Raw genomic sequence first — 14,019 nt, forward strand, 5'->3', positions numbered from 1 at the left:
ACTATCTTTTTTCCACTGGATGCTTTCAGCTCCTTTGTCGAAGACCAAGTGACCATAGGTGTGTTGGTTCATTTCTGGGTCTTCAATCCTATTCCATTGATCCGCTTGCCTGATATTGTACCAATACCATGCAGTTTTTATCACTATTGCTCTGTAGTAGAGTTTAAAGTCTGGGATATTGAATCCCCCTGAAGTTCTTTTACTGTTGAGAATAGTTTTAGCTATCTTGGGTTTTTTGTTATTCCAGATGAATTTGAGAATTGCTCTTTCTAGCTCTATGAAGAACTGGGTTGGGATTTTTATGGGAATAGCATTGAATCTGTAGATTGCCTCTGGCAAGATGGCCATTTTAACTATATTAATCCTGCCAATCCACGAGCATGGAAGGTTTTTCCATTTTCTGAGATCTTCTTCGATTTCCTTCTTCAGAGATCTGAAGTTCTTGTCATATAGGTCTTTCATTTGTTTGGTTAGAGTCACCCCAAGATACTTTATGTTGTTTGTAGCTATTGTGAAGGGGGTCATTTCCCTAATTTCTTTCTCAGCTTGCTTATCCTTTGAGTATAGGAAGGCCACTGATTTGCTTGTGTTGATTTTATAACCTGCCACTTTGCTGAAGTTGTTTATCAGTTGTAGGAGTTCTCTAGTGGAGTTTTTTGGGTCACTTAAGTAGACTATCATGTCATCTGCAAATAATGACAGTTTGACTTCTTCCTTTCCAATTTGTATCCCTTTGACCTCCTTATGTTGTCGAATTGCCCGAGCTAGTACCTCAAGTACAATATTGAAAAGATAAGGAGAGAGGGGGCAGCCCTGTCTAGTCCCTGATTTTAGTGGGATTGCTTCAAGTTTCTCTCCATTTAGTTTGATGCTGGCTACCGGTTTGCTGTATATTGCTTTTACTATGTTTAGGTATGGGCCAACCGAATCCAAGAACACATCAAAACGATCATCCACCATGATCAAGTAGGCTTTATCCCGGGAATGCGGGGTTGGTTCAATATACGGAAATCCATCAATGCAATCCACTACATAAATAAACTCAAAGAAAAAAACCACATAGTCATTTCATTGGATGCTGAAAAAGCATTTGACAAAATTCAGCATCCTTTCATGCTTAGTCTTGGAAAGAACAGGAATTCAAGGCCCATACCTAAACATGTTGGTAGGGTTCTTGCGATTGCCTTTCGCCATCTAGTGCTAGTTGGTATTCTTGTCTCTGACTGGAGTTTGTTCCTCCTGTGGGCCTCTAAGTCTGTGTCCTTACTCCTCTGAGCACAAAAGTGAAAGCACTCCTGAGAGATCTCTCTCTCCTGGCAGGCTATGCACAGAAGGCTGTGGAGTCTCCCGGCTCCCTGGTGCAAATGGCAGCAGGAAGACTTCTGTCCAGCTGCTCCACTGATAACAGAAGGCTGTGGAGTCTTCCAGCTCCCTGGTGCAAATGGCAGGAAGATTTCTGTCCCAGCTGCTCCACTGATCTTAGGCCCTCTGTGCTCCTAGCTGGGTTCTCTCCAGAGAGAAGGTGGAGATCTCACCTATGTGCTCAAAAGTGAAAGCTTGCTGGGAGATCACTCCCTCCTGGCCAGCTATGCACAGAAAGCTGTGGAGTCTCCCAGCTCCCCGGTGCAAATGCATTTTATTACACTCTTGAAGTAGATTGACAACAAAAAAAAAATGATGACAGTATGCCATTACCTCATATACTTGGTGCACAGTTTCCCCAGATGTTTTCATCTTATATTGTGATAGCAGGAGTGTGTGACTTTTCCTGGGGCAATGTGAAGAATGTGAACATGCACTTGGAGAGGTCACTAAGACCTGATCAAACAAAGAAATCATTATACCCAAGTCTACCGTAGTGAATGAGTGAATTTATTGGAGTTACTTATTGCAGCACGTGGTAAAGGTTACGTAAAAGAAAATGGATGATTGAAAGGGAACTGCATGAACAACAAAAGAGAAAAGAACCCACTCCTGCATGAGTGGCAGCTTATGAAAGCTGCATCCCTGTAGCTCTTGGTGCAGTCTACTGGAGCTCTGATGGTTGCTGAGTGTCAACCCATAGTGAATGCTATAACCCCTGTAACCTTAAGGAGAGGCCTTGGGACTCTTATTTCAGGAGTTTCCTGGGATGCTTGACTTGTGCGTGTCACTAAGCCTCATTTTATTTACTTCTTGACCATTTTTTATAAAATTTTATTCATTCTTTGTATATGTGTGTGTGTGTGTGTGTGTGTGTGTGTGTGTGTGTGTGTGTATCTGTGCTCATGAGCACACAGAAGATTCCCCGGAGCTGGAGCTACAGGTGGTTGAGCACCACCTGATGTGGAGTCTGAGAACTGAAACTTAATCATCTGGAAGAGCCGCAAGGGCTGTTAAGCACTGAGCCTCTCTCCAGCTCATGCTTGCTGAACCTCAGTGCCCCTCCTCCCTCTAGAAAGGGGTGTGTGGGTTTGGAGGAATAGCCACACACACGTGCAGGCTACATTTTGTCAAAATTAGCAATCAACCAATCTACATTAACTGAAGTTTGCACTTTATCCAGAACTTATCTAGTACCCCACTCTTCCACTTCTTCTTACCTAGCACACCCCTCTCTTCCAGAGGGCTACATTACATTTGGTCATTGTGTCTCTGACTCTCTTAGAATGATAGAGTTTCAGACTTGGTTTATTTTTTTTTATGATAGCTTTTAGAGGGTCTGGTTTGTCAGTTTACAGTGTCTGGCTTAGGATTTATCTAAGTATTTCTTGTGAGTGTCTTGGGGCTCTGGGCTTGCAGGATGTATGCCATAGATATGCAGTGTACTTCTCACTACATACCAAGCGTGCATATTACCAACATGGCCTACACTGATTTTTATCTTGATCACTCAGCTGAAGTAAAGTTCATCAGGTAACTATAGTCAGGAATTATTACTTTTTCCCCTTTTTATTCCATAGTTTTTGCAGAGAAGACTCTGGGCTAAACCTACACTGGGGAATGGGGACTGATGGATTAGGGAAGATCTATACAAATAGCATGTTACCACTAGAGCTTTATAATAACTGAAAATAGGACACTCTTGTCCTCCCTACGTTAGTCCTTTCCTGAAATTTTTATTGCATGTTTTAAGTGCTTTAACTTTCCATGTAAATGTAAGAAGAATTTTACACATGTCCACAAGTTAAATGTTTGCATTTAATTGAGGTGATACAAAACTATAGATTAATTTAAAAGCAGGTGCCATTTTAAAACTACTGAGTCTTCATTCTTCCCACTGAACTTCTAGGGATGTGTATTTTTCTTGATTATTTTTACTTCTTAGCTTATTAGCTTCTTTACTTATTAGCTTCTCACACAGAAATCTCATAGACTTTTTTTGCTGGATTTCAACTTGCACACATCATTTTTGGCACAATGTGGTATTTTTGAAAATTTTCAGTTCCAATCATTGATCACTGTTGCATAAGAAAACATTGCCTCTGTACTGACCTTGCCTCCTGAGACCTTGCTATACTTAGTATTGGTTCCAGCATTTTCTATTGAGCAAGAAATAATATTGTTGGTTTGTGCCTGATCATGGAAAGGTCATACCTAGTTTCTCATTATTATAATACTTGAAAACTATTATATTAATTGCAGGCTTTTAAAGATGCTTTTTATTAAATTATGGAAATTTCTTATGAGTTATTTCTAAAATGTACATTTTCCCCCAAGCTGCTTATTTTCTTCCTCATCCACTAAATTCATTGTAGTGACTCCTGATGCAGTCTCACTGACATCCCCATTATAAAATAGGATCTATTGCAAAGAGCTGGTTGTCCTGGTTCTCCACATAGAGCAGAGGCTCACCTCAAGCTAGAGACAATCCTTCTACCTCAGCCTCCCAAGGGTTTGGCTAATAGGCATGTACTCAGCTTCCGACTTTCATTCATACTTGATCATTTTGTTTTCTGCCTTATAATTTTGATAACACATGCTTTGTTTACATTTCTATGACTACCTGCTGGCCTATGATCTTAAAGACTCACCTGTAATGGAACTCAGATAAATCGTCTAAGTAGGATCTTAAGGGAAACACTTGCTTCTCTATAGCCTCTCTTACATTTTTCTGTCATTCCATATACAATGAAGACAAAACTAAGAGGTAAACAACAGAGTTGGCTCCAGAGTCCTCCTCAGCTTTGTGACTAGATCTTTAATTTTAAAATACTTTAATGTGACAATCTCTTGACATTAAAAATCAGATTGTATCACTCACAGTTCATTTTTACTTAAAGTAGCTTAAGGAAATCCTTACAGCTTTACACAACTCAATTTGTAGAGTCTTTGAATAGTACTGCAAACACATGCTCTAAGGATTATCTATCTCCACCTTGTGATGCCTATGCTCTTTCAAACTCTTGCTTCTAGTGCCTAGAGAAGTTGCTCAGCAATTAGGAGCACTTGCTGCTGTCCTATAAAGATCCAAGTTCAAAATGCTTATAAGTCTAGCTCTGAGATATATGTTACATTATTCTGGTTTATGTAGGTGCCTACACAGGTGACATTCACTCATACACACAAACACATAGTAAACATAATCGTTAAAAATGTGTAAAGTATTCTGCTTCTAGAAGGTGGATCCTATGTCTTGTTTCTAATGCACACACTTTGATAGGATGGGGTTCCATGGTTGTATTCTGACACACAGCACCAGGGTCAAGGTGCCACCCCCATCTTACACTTTCTAGCAAAGAGCGTGGCAAGACATTTCAGTGGTTGTGCTACACATTAAAGATTATGTTCTATCACCCATGACTAAACTGAGTTGCTTAAGATTCTGCCGGGTTTGAGGCCTCTCCCTCCCTTTCCATTGATGGCTTTGAAGAAATAAGACTGGAACCATACAGCCACAAGGAAAATAATCTGACCAGGAATTTACAAGTGAATTCTCACTATAGATAGAGTTCAGAAGAGAACTTGAACCTGGGCAGTATCTTTTTTTTTTATTAGATATATTTTTATTTACATTTCAAATGATTTCCCTTTTTCTGGCTCCCCACTCCCGAAAGTCTCATAAGCCCTCTTCTCTCCCCCTGTTCCCCCATCCACCCTTTCCCACTTCCCTGTTTTGGTATTGCCCTATACTGCTGCACTAAGCCTTTCCAGAACCAGGGGCTACTCCTCAGTTCTTCTTGGACATCATTTGATGTGTGGATTATGTTTTGGGTATTCCAGTTTTCTAGGTTAATATCTACTTATTAAGAGAGCATACCATGATTGATCTTTTGAGAATGGGTTACCTCACTTAGTATGATGTTCTACAGCTCCATCCATTTGTCTAAGAATTTCATGAATTCATTGTTTCTAATGGCTGAATAGTACTCCATTCTGTATATATACCACATTTTTTTAATCCATTCCTCCGTTGAGGGACATCTGGGTTCTTTCCAGCTTCTGGCTATTATAAATAGGGCTGCTATGAACATAGTGGAGCATGCATCCTTATTACATGCTGGGGAATCCTCTGGGTATATGCCCAGAAGTGGTATAGCAGGGTCCTCCGGAAGTGATGTGCCCAGTTTTCTGAGGAACCACCAGAATGGTTTCAAGAGTGGTTGTACCAATTTGCATTCCCACCAGCAGTGGATGAGTGTTCCTCTTTCTTACAGAAACTTTGTAGTTTTATGAGGTCCCATTTGTCAATTCTTGATCTTAGAGCATAAGCTATTGGTGTTCTCTTCAGGAACTTTCCTCCTGTACCAATGTTCTCAAGAGTCTTCCCCAGTTTCTTTTCTATTAGCTTCAGTGTGTCTGGTTTTATGTGAAGGTTCTTGATCTATTTGGAGTTGAGCTTAGTACAAGGAGATAAGAATGGATCATTTCCCATTCTTCTGCATTCTGACCTCCGATTGAATCAGCACCATTTGTTGAAAAGGCTATCTTTTTTCCACTGGATGTTTTCAGTCCCTTTGTCGAAGATCAAGTGGCCATAGGTGTGTGGGTTCATTTCTGAATATTCAGTTCTATTCCACTGATCTGCCTGCCTGTCACTGTACCAGTACCATGCAGTTTTTAACACTATTGCTCTGTAGTATTGCTTGAAGTCTGGGATACTGATTCCCCCAGAATTTCTTTTGTTGTTGAGAATACTTTTAGCTGTCCTGGGATTTTTGTTATTCCAGATGGATTTGAGAATTGCTCTTTCTAACTCTATGAAGAACTGAGTTGGGATTTTGATGGGGATTGCATTGAATCTGTATATTGCTTTTGCCAAGATGGCCATTTTAACTATATTAATCCTGCCAATCCATGGCAGATTTTTCCATTTTCTGAGGTCTTCTTCCATTTCCTTCTTCAGAGACTTGAAGTTCTTGTCATACAGATCTTTCACTTGTTTGGTCAGAGTCACATCAAGGTACTTTACATTGTTTGTGGCTAATGTGGAGGGGGTCATTTCCCTAATTTCTTTCTCAGCCTGCTTATCCTTTGAGTATAGGAAGTCTACTCATTTGCTTGAGTTGATTTCATAACCTGCCACTTTGCTCAAGTTGTTTATCAGCTGTAGGAGTTCTCTGGTGGAGTTTTTTGGGTCACTTAGACTATCATATCATCTGCAAATAGTGATACTTTGACTTCTTCCTTTCCAATTTGTATCCCTTTGACCTCCTTATGTTGTCTAATTGCCCTAGCTAGTACCTCAAGTACAATATTGAAAAGATAAGAGAGGGGGCAGCCTTGTCTAGTCTCTGATTTTAGTGGGATTGCTTCAAGTTTCTCTACATTTAATTTGATTTTGGCTACTAGCTTGCTATATATTGCTTTTACTATGTTTAGGTGGGGCCTTGAATTCCTGTTCTTTCCAAGACTTCAAGCATGAAAGGATGCTGAATTTTGTCAAATGCTTTTTCAGCATCCAATGAAATGACCATGTGGTTTTTTGCTTTGAGTTTGTTTATGTAGTGGATTGCATTGATGGATTTCCGTATATTGAACCATCCCTGCATCCCTGGGATGAAGCCTACTTGATCGTGGTGAATGATCATTTTGACATGTTCTTGGATTCAGTTGGCAAGAATTTTATTGAGTGTTTTTGCATCGATGTTCATAAGGGAAATTGGTCTGATGTTCTCTTTCTTTGTTGGATCTTTGTGTAGTTTTGTTATAAGCTGAATTGTGGCTTCGTAGAAGGAGTTGAATAGTGTTCTTTCTGTTTCTATTTTGTGGAATAGTTTGGAGAGTATTGGTGTTAGGTCTTCTTTGAAGGTCTGATAGAATTCTGCACTGAAACCATCTGGTCCTGTGCTTTTTTTTTGGTTGGAAGAATTTCTATGACCCCTTGTATTTCTTTAGGGGTTATGGGACTGTTTAGATGATCTATTTGATCCTGATTTAATTTTGGTACTTGGTATCTATCTAGGAAATTGGCCATTTCCTCCAGATTCTCCAGTTGTGTTGAGTATTGGCTTCTGTAGTACGATCTGATGATTTTTTGAATTTCCTCAGTTTCTGTTGTCAAATCTTCCTTTTCATTTCTAATTTTGTTAATTTGGATACTGTCTTTGTGCCCTTTGGTTAGTCTGACTAAGGGTTTATCTATCTTGTTGATTTTTCTCAAAGAACCAGTTTCTGGTGTTGTTGATTTTTTTGAATGGTTCTCTTTGTTTCCACTTGATTGATTTCAGCTCTGAGTTTGATGATTTCCTGTCTTCTACTCCTCCTGGGTGAATTAGCTTCTTTTTGTTCCAGAGCTTTCACATGTGCCATTAAGCTGCTAGTGTATGCTCTCTCCCATTTCTCTTTTGTAGGCACTCAGGGCTATGAGTTTTCCTCTTAGCACTGCTTTCATTGTGTCCCAAAGATTTGGGTATGTTGTACCTTTATTTTCATTAAATTCTAAAAAGTCTTTGATTTCTTTCTTTATTTCTTCTTCGACCAAGGTATCATTGAGTAGAGTATTGTTCAGCCTCCATGTGTATGTGTTGCTGTTGTTTGTGTTGCTATTGAAGACCACTCTTACTCCATAGTGCTCTGATAGGAGGCATGGGATTAGTTTGATATTCTTATATTTGTTGAGGTCTTGTGACCAATTATATGGTCGATTTTGGAGAAGGTACCATGAGGTACTGAAAAAAAGGTATATTCTTTCGCTTTAGGGTGAAGTATTCTATAAATATCAGTTAAACACAATTGGTCCAAAGCTTCAATTAGGTCAAAGTCTTCCAGCCTTTTACTCTAAGTTAGTTTTTGTCTTTGACACTGAGGTGTGTTTCCTGTATGCAGCAAAAGTAGGGTCCTGTTTCCTTGTCTAGTCTGTTAGTCTATGTCTTTTTATTGGGGAATTGAAACCATTGATATTAAGAGATATTAAGGAATAGTGATTATTACTTCCTGTCATTTTTGATGTTATTTTTATATTTGAGTGGTTATCTTCTTTTGGGTTTCATGAAAGAAGGTTACTATCTTGCTTTTTCCAGGGTGTAGTTTCCCTCCTTGTATTGGAGTTTTCCTCCTGTTAATTCTTTGTAGGGCTGGGTTTGTAGAAAGATATTGTGTAAATTTGATTTTGTCATGGAATATCTTTGTTTCTCCATCTATGTTGATTGAGAGTTTTGCTGGGTATAGTAGACTTGGCTGACATTTGTATTCTCTTAGAGTCTGCATAAGATCTGCCCAGGATCTTCTAGCTTTCATGGTCTCTGGTGAAAAGTCTGGTGTAATTCTGATAGGTCTTCCTTTATATGTTACTTGGCCTTTTTCTCTTACTGCCTTTAATATTCTTTCTTTGTTTGGTACCTTTGGGGTTTTGATTATTATGTGATGGGAGGTATTTCTGCTCTGGTCCAGTCTGTTTGGAGTTCTCTAGGCTTCTTGTATATTCATGGGAATCTTTATTTAGGTTAGAGAAGTTTTCTTCCATAATTTTGTTGAAGATTATTGCTGGCCCTTTCAGTTGTAAATCTTCACTCTCATCTATACCTATAATCCTTAGGTTTGGTCTTCCCGTTGTGTCCTGAATTTCCTGGATATTCTGGGTTACAAGATTTTTGCATTTTGCATTTTCTTTGACTGTTGAGTCAATGGTTTCTATGGTATCTTTGGCATCTGAGATTCTTTCTTCCATCTCTTGTATTGTGTTGTTGATATTTGCATCTATGGCCCCTGATTTCTTCCCAAGGTTTTCTATCTCCAAAGTTGTCTCTCTTTGTGATTTCTTAGTTGTTTCTACTTCTGTTTTTAGATCCAGGATGGTTTTGCTCAGTTCCTTCATTTGTTTGTTTGTGTTTTCCTTTAGTTCTTTAAGAGATTTTTGTGTTTCCTTTTTTATGACTTCTGCCATTTGACTCACTTTCTCCTGCATTTCTTTAAGGTTTTTTTTGTGTGTGTGTGTGTTTCTTCTTTATTGGCTTCTATCTCTTGATCCTTATTTTTCTGAATTTCTTTAAGTGATTTTTGTGTTTCCATTGTAAGGGCTTCTACCTTATTCATGTTGCCCTGTATTTCTTGAAGAGATTTATTTATGTCCTTTTTGTGTTCCTCTAGCAGCATCATGACCAGTGATTTTAAATCCAAATCTTGTTTTTCTGGTGTGTTGGGGTATCCAGTACTTGCTGTTATTGGAAAATTGGGTTCAGACACTGCCATATTGCCTAGGTTTCTGTTAGGAACGCTCCTATGTTTGCCTTTGCCATCTTGTTATCTCTGGTGTTAATTGATCTTGTTGTCACTGGCTGGTGTTTGAATCTCCTGTGAACCTGTACGGCTATTTCTGCAACACTGGATGACTGGGTTTCCCCTGGCACAGATTGCTGATGTGCTGCCCTCCTCTTGGGTGCTCTTGGAGCCCTAGTGTGCCCTGCCCCAAGTTGACTCTGTGAACCTGGTGTTGCCTCCTTCAGGGAGTGATGATGGTGGATGTTGAAGGGACATTTTCTGGGTGCTGATCCCTCTGCAGGGCAACAGATCACCCAACTGGGTTGGTGCACATACGGCTGGCCTAGCTGCCCAGGTCCTGAGTCCAGGTATAACCCTGACAGACTTAGGCCCAAGCAATGTTCATCTCAGGCTATGTCTGCTAAATGGTTCTTTCAGGTAGCCAAGATGGCGGTGCACCCCAGCAAGTGCTGGGCAGTCTGCCAGGCAAACGACCTCCTGGCTGTAATGGCACAGAGATGGCCCACCAAGCTGGCCAGGGCCTGGGTGCAAGCCCTGGGCAGTATCTTAACTGTAAGTTTCTGAGACACTAAGCAGAATCATACTTGTGCCTCATCATGTGACCCAGCTCAGTCCCTACATAATTTTTTGAGTCATGGTTAAAAATTAATGACTGTAAACTCTCAAAAAGCAGGTAGCATTTGGTTTGATTTGGTTATTTGCAGAAATATGATAGCGCAAAGAGCCTTGTACACACTGGGCGACAGCTCTGCCCCTGATCTATACTCCTATCACCATGGTGCCTTTTAATGTTGTCTTGTACATTTTTATTGCTGTGATAAAACACCATGAACAAGGTAATTGATAAAAGAAAGCATTTGATTTGGTGCTTATTGTTTCCAAGGATTAGAATATATGATCAACATGATGGGTACCATGGCAGCATGCAGACAGGCCCAGCTCTGGAGCAGTAGCTATGGGCTCGCATCTTGAAAGACAGAAAATAACATTAGGGTAGGAATGAATCTTTTGAAATTTCAAATCTCACTCTAAGTGATGTGCCTCATATAATTTCGTAGTCCACAATTCTATATACAAGTAGACAACAAGCAACCGTGTTGATGACCTGAAGGGTTCAGTCTATAGTTACATGTTAGTTACTCTACTTTATGTGCATAAACATATTTCATGAAGAGTGCACATAAACCAGGTCCAAGTTCAGTCTCTTTGACTTAAATTGATATCTCTGTTACCATTTGTGTCATGCACCTAAGATATAAAAGTATTTGAAGTTGAATGTTTTGAGTTAAAGTTTATTATTTTAGAAACAAAATGGGTTTCCTGGGGTTGGGAGGATCGATCAGTGGTTAGGAGCACTGGCTGCCCTTGCAGAGGAGCAGGCTCAGTTCCCACCATCTACACAGAGGCTAACAGCCATCTGGAACTCTTGTTCTATAGGACTCTGATGCATTCTGATCTCTACCAGCACCAGTATACACATGGATGCAGGTATAGCACTAAGACACATAAAGTGACAAAATCTAAAAAAGAAAATCTTTTCTTTCCTACTTGTTTGATGCCAGATTCTTTTAGCTCAATGATTATGCAGTTGAGAATTGGCATGACTCAGAATTGGTTTATCAGACACTGACAGTATTGAAAACAGTATTTTCACGACAATTTATCAATTGGTGCAATGCACCAAAATTACACACTTGACAACTTCAGAATTTAAAAAATATGTAAAACAGCTTTTAAGGTATTTTCCCCACAAATTACATCAAGTGGGCCACAGTGCCACAGAAGCTTCTTCTAAGGTCCCACTCAGGTCAAATGCAGACGAAACCATGATGTGATTTCCCCCATATTTCCATTAAACTGCTTATGAACACTGAGGCTATGATATATGGCTCAGCCTTCCTTCCTGTCCCCTGGTTAACCAGCTTAGCTTCCTCTGCCCCAGCCCCAAGAACACAGGTCTACCTTTTGATGCTAATTCTTCTCAACACAGATGAACTTGATGCTTGCTCTGTCCCTTCCTTGTCCCCGCTTTGCATTTGACATTTACTAAGAGAAGCTTACATTTCTGCATTAAAGCCACAAGAGAAGCCAGTGACCTATGCTCTGCTTTCACAGATGATCTGAAGTGGCTCTGAAACAGGTTCTCACTTTCAGGAAACTTTGACCCATATAAATGCACATCTCTTCCCGGTATGTCATGAGGGAAGATTAAGACACAGTATTCATCATGTAAGCTGATCTTCAACCCGATAGTCCTAACAGATGAAAAGAAAATTCTATACTAACTCAATGGTAACTGTTCTACAAACTCTTAAGAAAACATTAATGTATTACAATTAATTAATGTATTGTAAGGAAAACCTAATGGATTATAGCATTTAAGTATTTATGTACTATATTTGAAAGTTTGCTAATGAAAATTAAGAAAATGATCACCCTAAATGTTTGGTTTGCTACTCTCCAGAGACTAGATATTTATGTATTGCCTCTACAATTTATATTTTAATATTTTCTGGCAGGTGAATTAAAAGTGTTACAGTGAGCAGTGCATAGAGCTGAGGCTGGAGCTATCTATCATTCTGCAGGTAGTATGGGAAAGGGGCTCTGGTGAAGATTCCCTGTTGAACCCAAAGGGAAAGATCAAAACAGATACCAGGGTTAAAATAAAGGTTGGGGTTAAAACAATGTGGTCAAAAGTGACAATGAAGATGGAGAGAGCTGGGAGTTGAGTATGAAACAACCATGCTGAGTAGACACAATGTCAGTACTGGCAGGTTAGATGGCCAATGTCCTGAGGAATGGATAAAGTCTAGAGCTGATGTGTATGTTGACATGAGTGCTACCATGTCAAAAGATCCCAGTGTCTCAGATCCACAGGAATGCCAAGGCCTTCCCCTGGTCAGAATACAGATGGTAACAGTGTGTGAAAGTATCAGGCACGGCTTTCTCCTCTGGGAGATGCCTGTAGCCTTAGACTGCTTCCCTATAGAGAGACCTCTTACCAAGATTAGCTAACCCTCATCCCTGTTAAGCTGTGTCATAGCATGCTGAGGTCCTGTATGGTGGTGCATCTTCTTCAAAGCATATGAGCTATTCCATCCAGCTTTTCTGTACATGTGCCTGTTGTTACTTCTTCCAGTGTCACAGTTAGGTCAACCCCTTGCTAGTTGCAGCACTGGGGGAAACATACACAAGATAGTTGTCCTTCCCTATAGTCTTGCTGGTGGATCAACTGTGCTAGACTAAATTTTGGGTAAGGACATCTTCTTATAAGAAGCTTCAATCTAGTTCAGAAAGAAGATCGCTCCATAATCAAATACCTAAAAAATGAAGTAATAAGGACAGCCACAGATACACCTTTGTAGCTTTGATTGAGTTTTCCCTCTGAAATGATAAAAGTTCACATTGGTCTTAGAGAGAACGTAATTTAATTAGCAGCCAGCAATATACCTACAATATCAACTACAAGGGGGCTATCAGCTCACAGAGTGTGTTGTTCCTCTATTACCATGGGGCATGACACCCTAGAGAACTGACAGAACTCAATACAAATTATTTTAGTCTTTGCCAATTTCTGCTGTATATCCCATAAGCAAAAATAAAAATAAAAACTTATGGACGAGGCTTTTCCAGGGCTTTTTCATTCTTGGCAACCCCTCCCATTTTCAGGAGTGTGCCTTTAATTTGCCACTTTTCCTCATCTTCCCACAGTAAAGCTTTTTTGTTTGTCTTACTCCCACTAGTGTCTGTGTCATTACTATTTATCTGGGACAACTCAAAAGCCACTGTTGATTTTTCGGTGAGAGTTGAGTTTCAGATAACCTAAGTCCCTGTAACAAACACAACCATAATGAGAAAGCCCCAGTTGTTCTTATATAACTCCATCAGAATCAGCAAAAGAGTAAAGATTTCTAAGGAGGCCAAGAGTATTGGCTACATCCAAGAAGAAATGGCTTCCACTTCTAGACAGGACACTGACAAGCCATGTGACCACAGGCTCTGCATCCTTTCTTTCTTTCTTTCTTTCTTTCTTTCTTTCTTTCTTTCTTTCTTTCTTTCTTTCTTTCTTTCTTTCTTTCTTTCTTTCTTTCTTTCTTCCTTCGTTTCTTTCTTTCTTCCTTTCTTTCTCTCCCTCCCCCTCTCCCTCTCCCTCTCTGCCTCCCTCTCTTTCTGTCTCTCTCCCTCCTCTCCCCCCTCTCTCTGTCTCTCTCACTCTCCCTTTCTCTCCCCCTCCCCCCTCTTCATCGCATGCTCTCTCTCTGCCTCTCCCTCCCTCTCTTTCTCCCTCCCTCCCTCTCCCTCCCTCTCCCCCCCCCCCTCTCCTGTATCCTGTCTCCAGTTGTTACAGATGATGTTCTAAGGTGTTTTTAGACTGCTTGA

The 14,019-nt window shown here is 40.0% G+C and overlaps 1 long non-coding RNA gene across 1 annotated transcript in view; it reads left to right on the forward strand.

Annotated features, from left to right (window-relative positions):
* Positions 1-14,019, forward strand: part of LOC127685376 (uncharacterized) — a 53,856-nt gene that overhangs the window by 20,356 nt on the left and 19,481 nt on the right. The gene's annotated exons all lie outside the window — the stretch shown is intronic.

The sequence above is a fragment of the Apodemus sylvaticus genome, chromosome 5, assembly GCF_947179515.1.
Source record: "Apodemus sylvaticus chromosome 5, mApoSyl1.1, whole genome shotgun sequence".
In the NCBI taxonomy this organism is placed as follows: Eukaryota; Metazoa; Chordata; class Mammalia; order Rodentia; family Muridae; genus Apodemus; species Apodemus sylvaticus.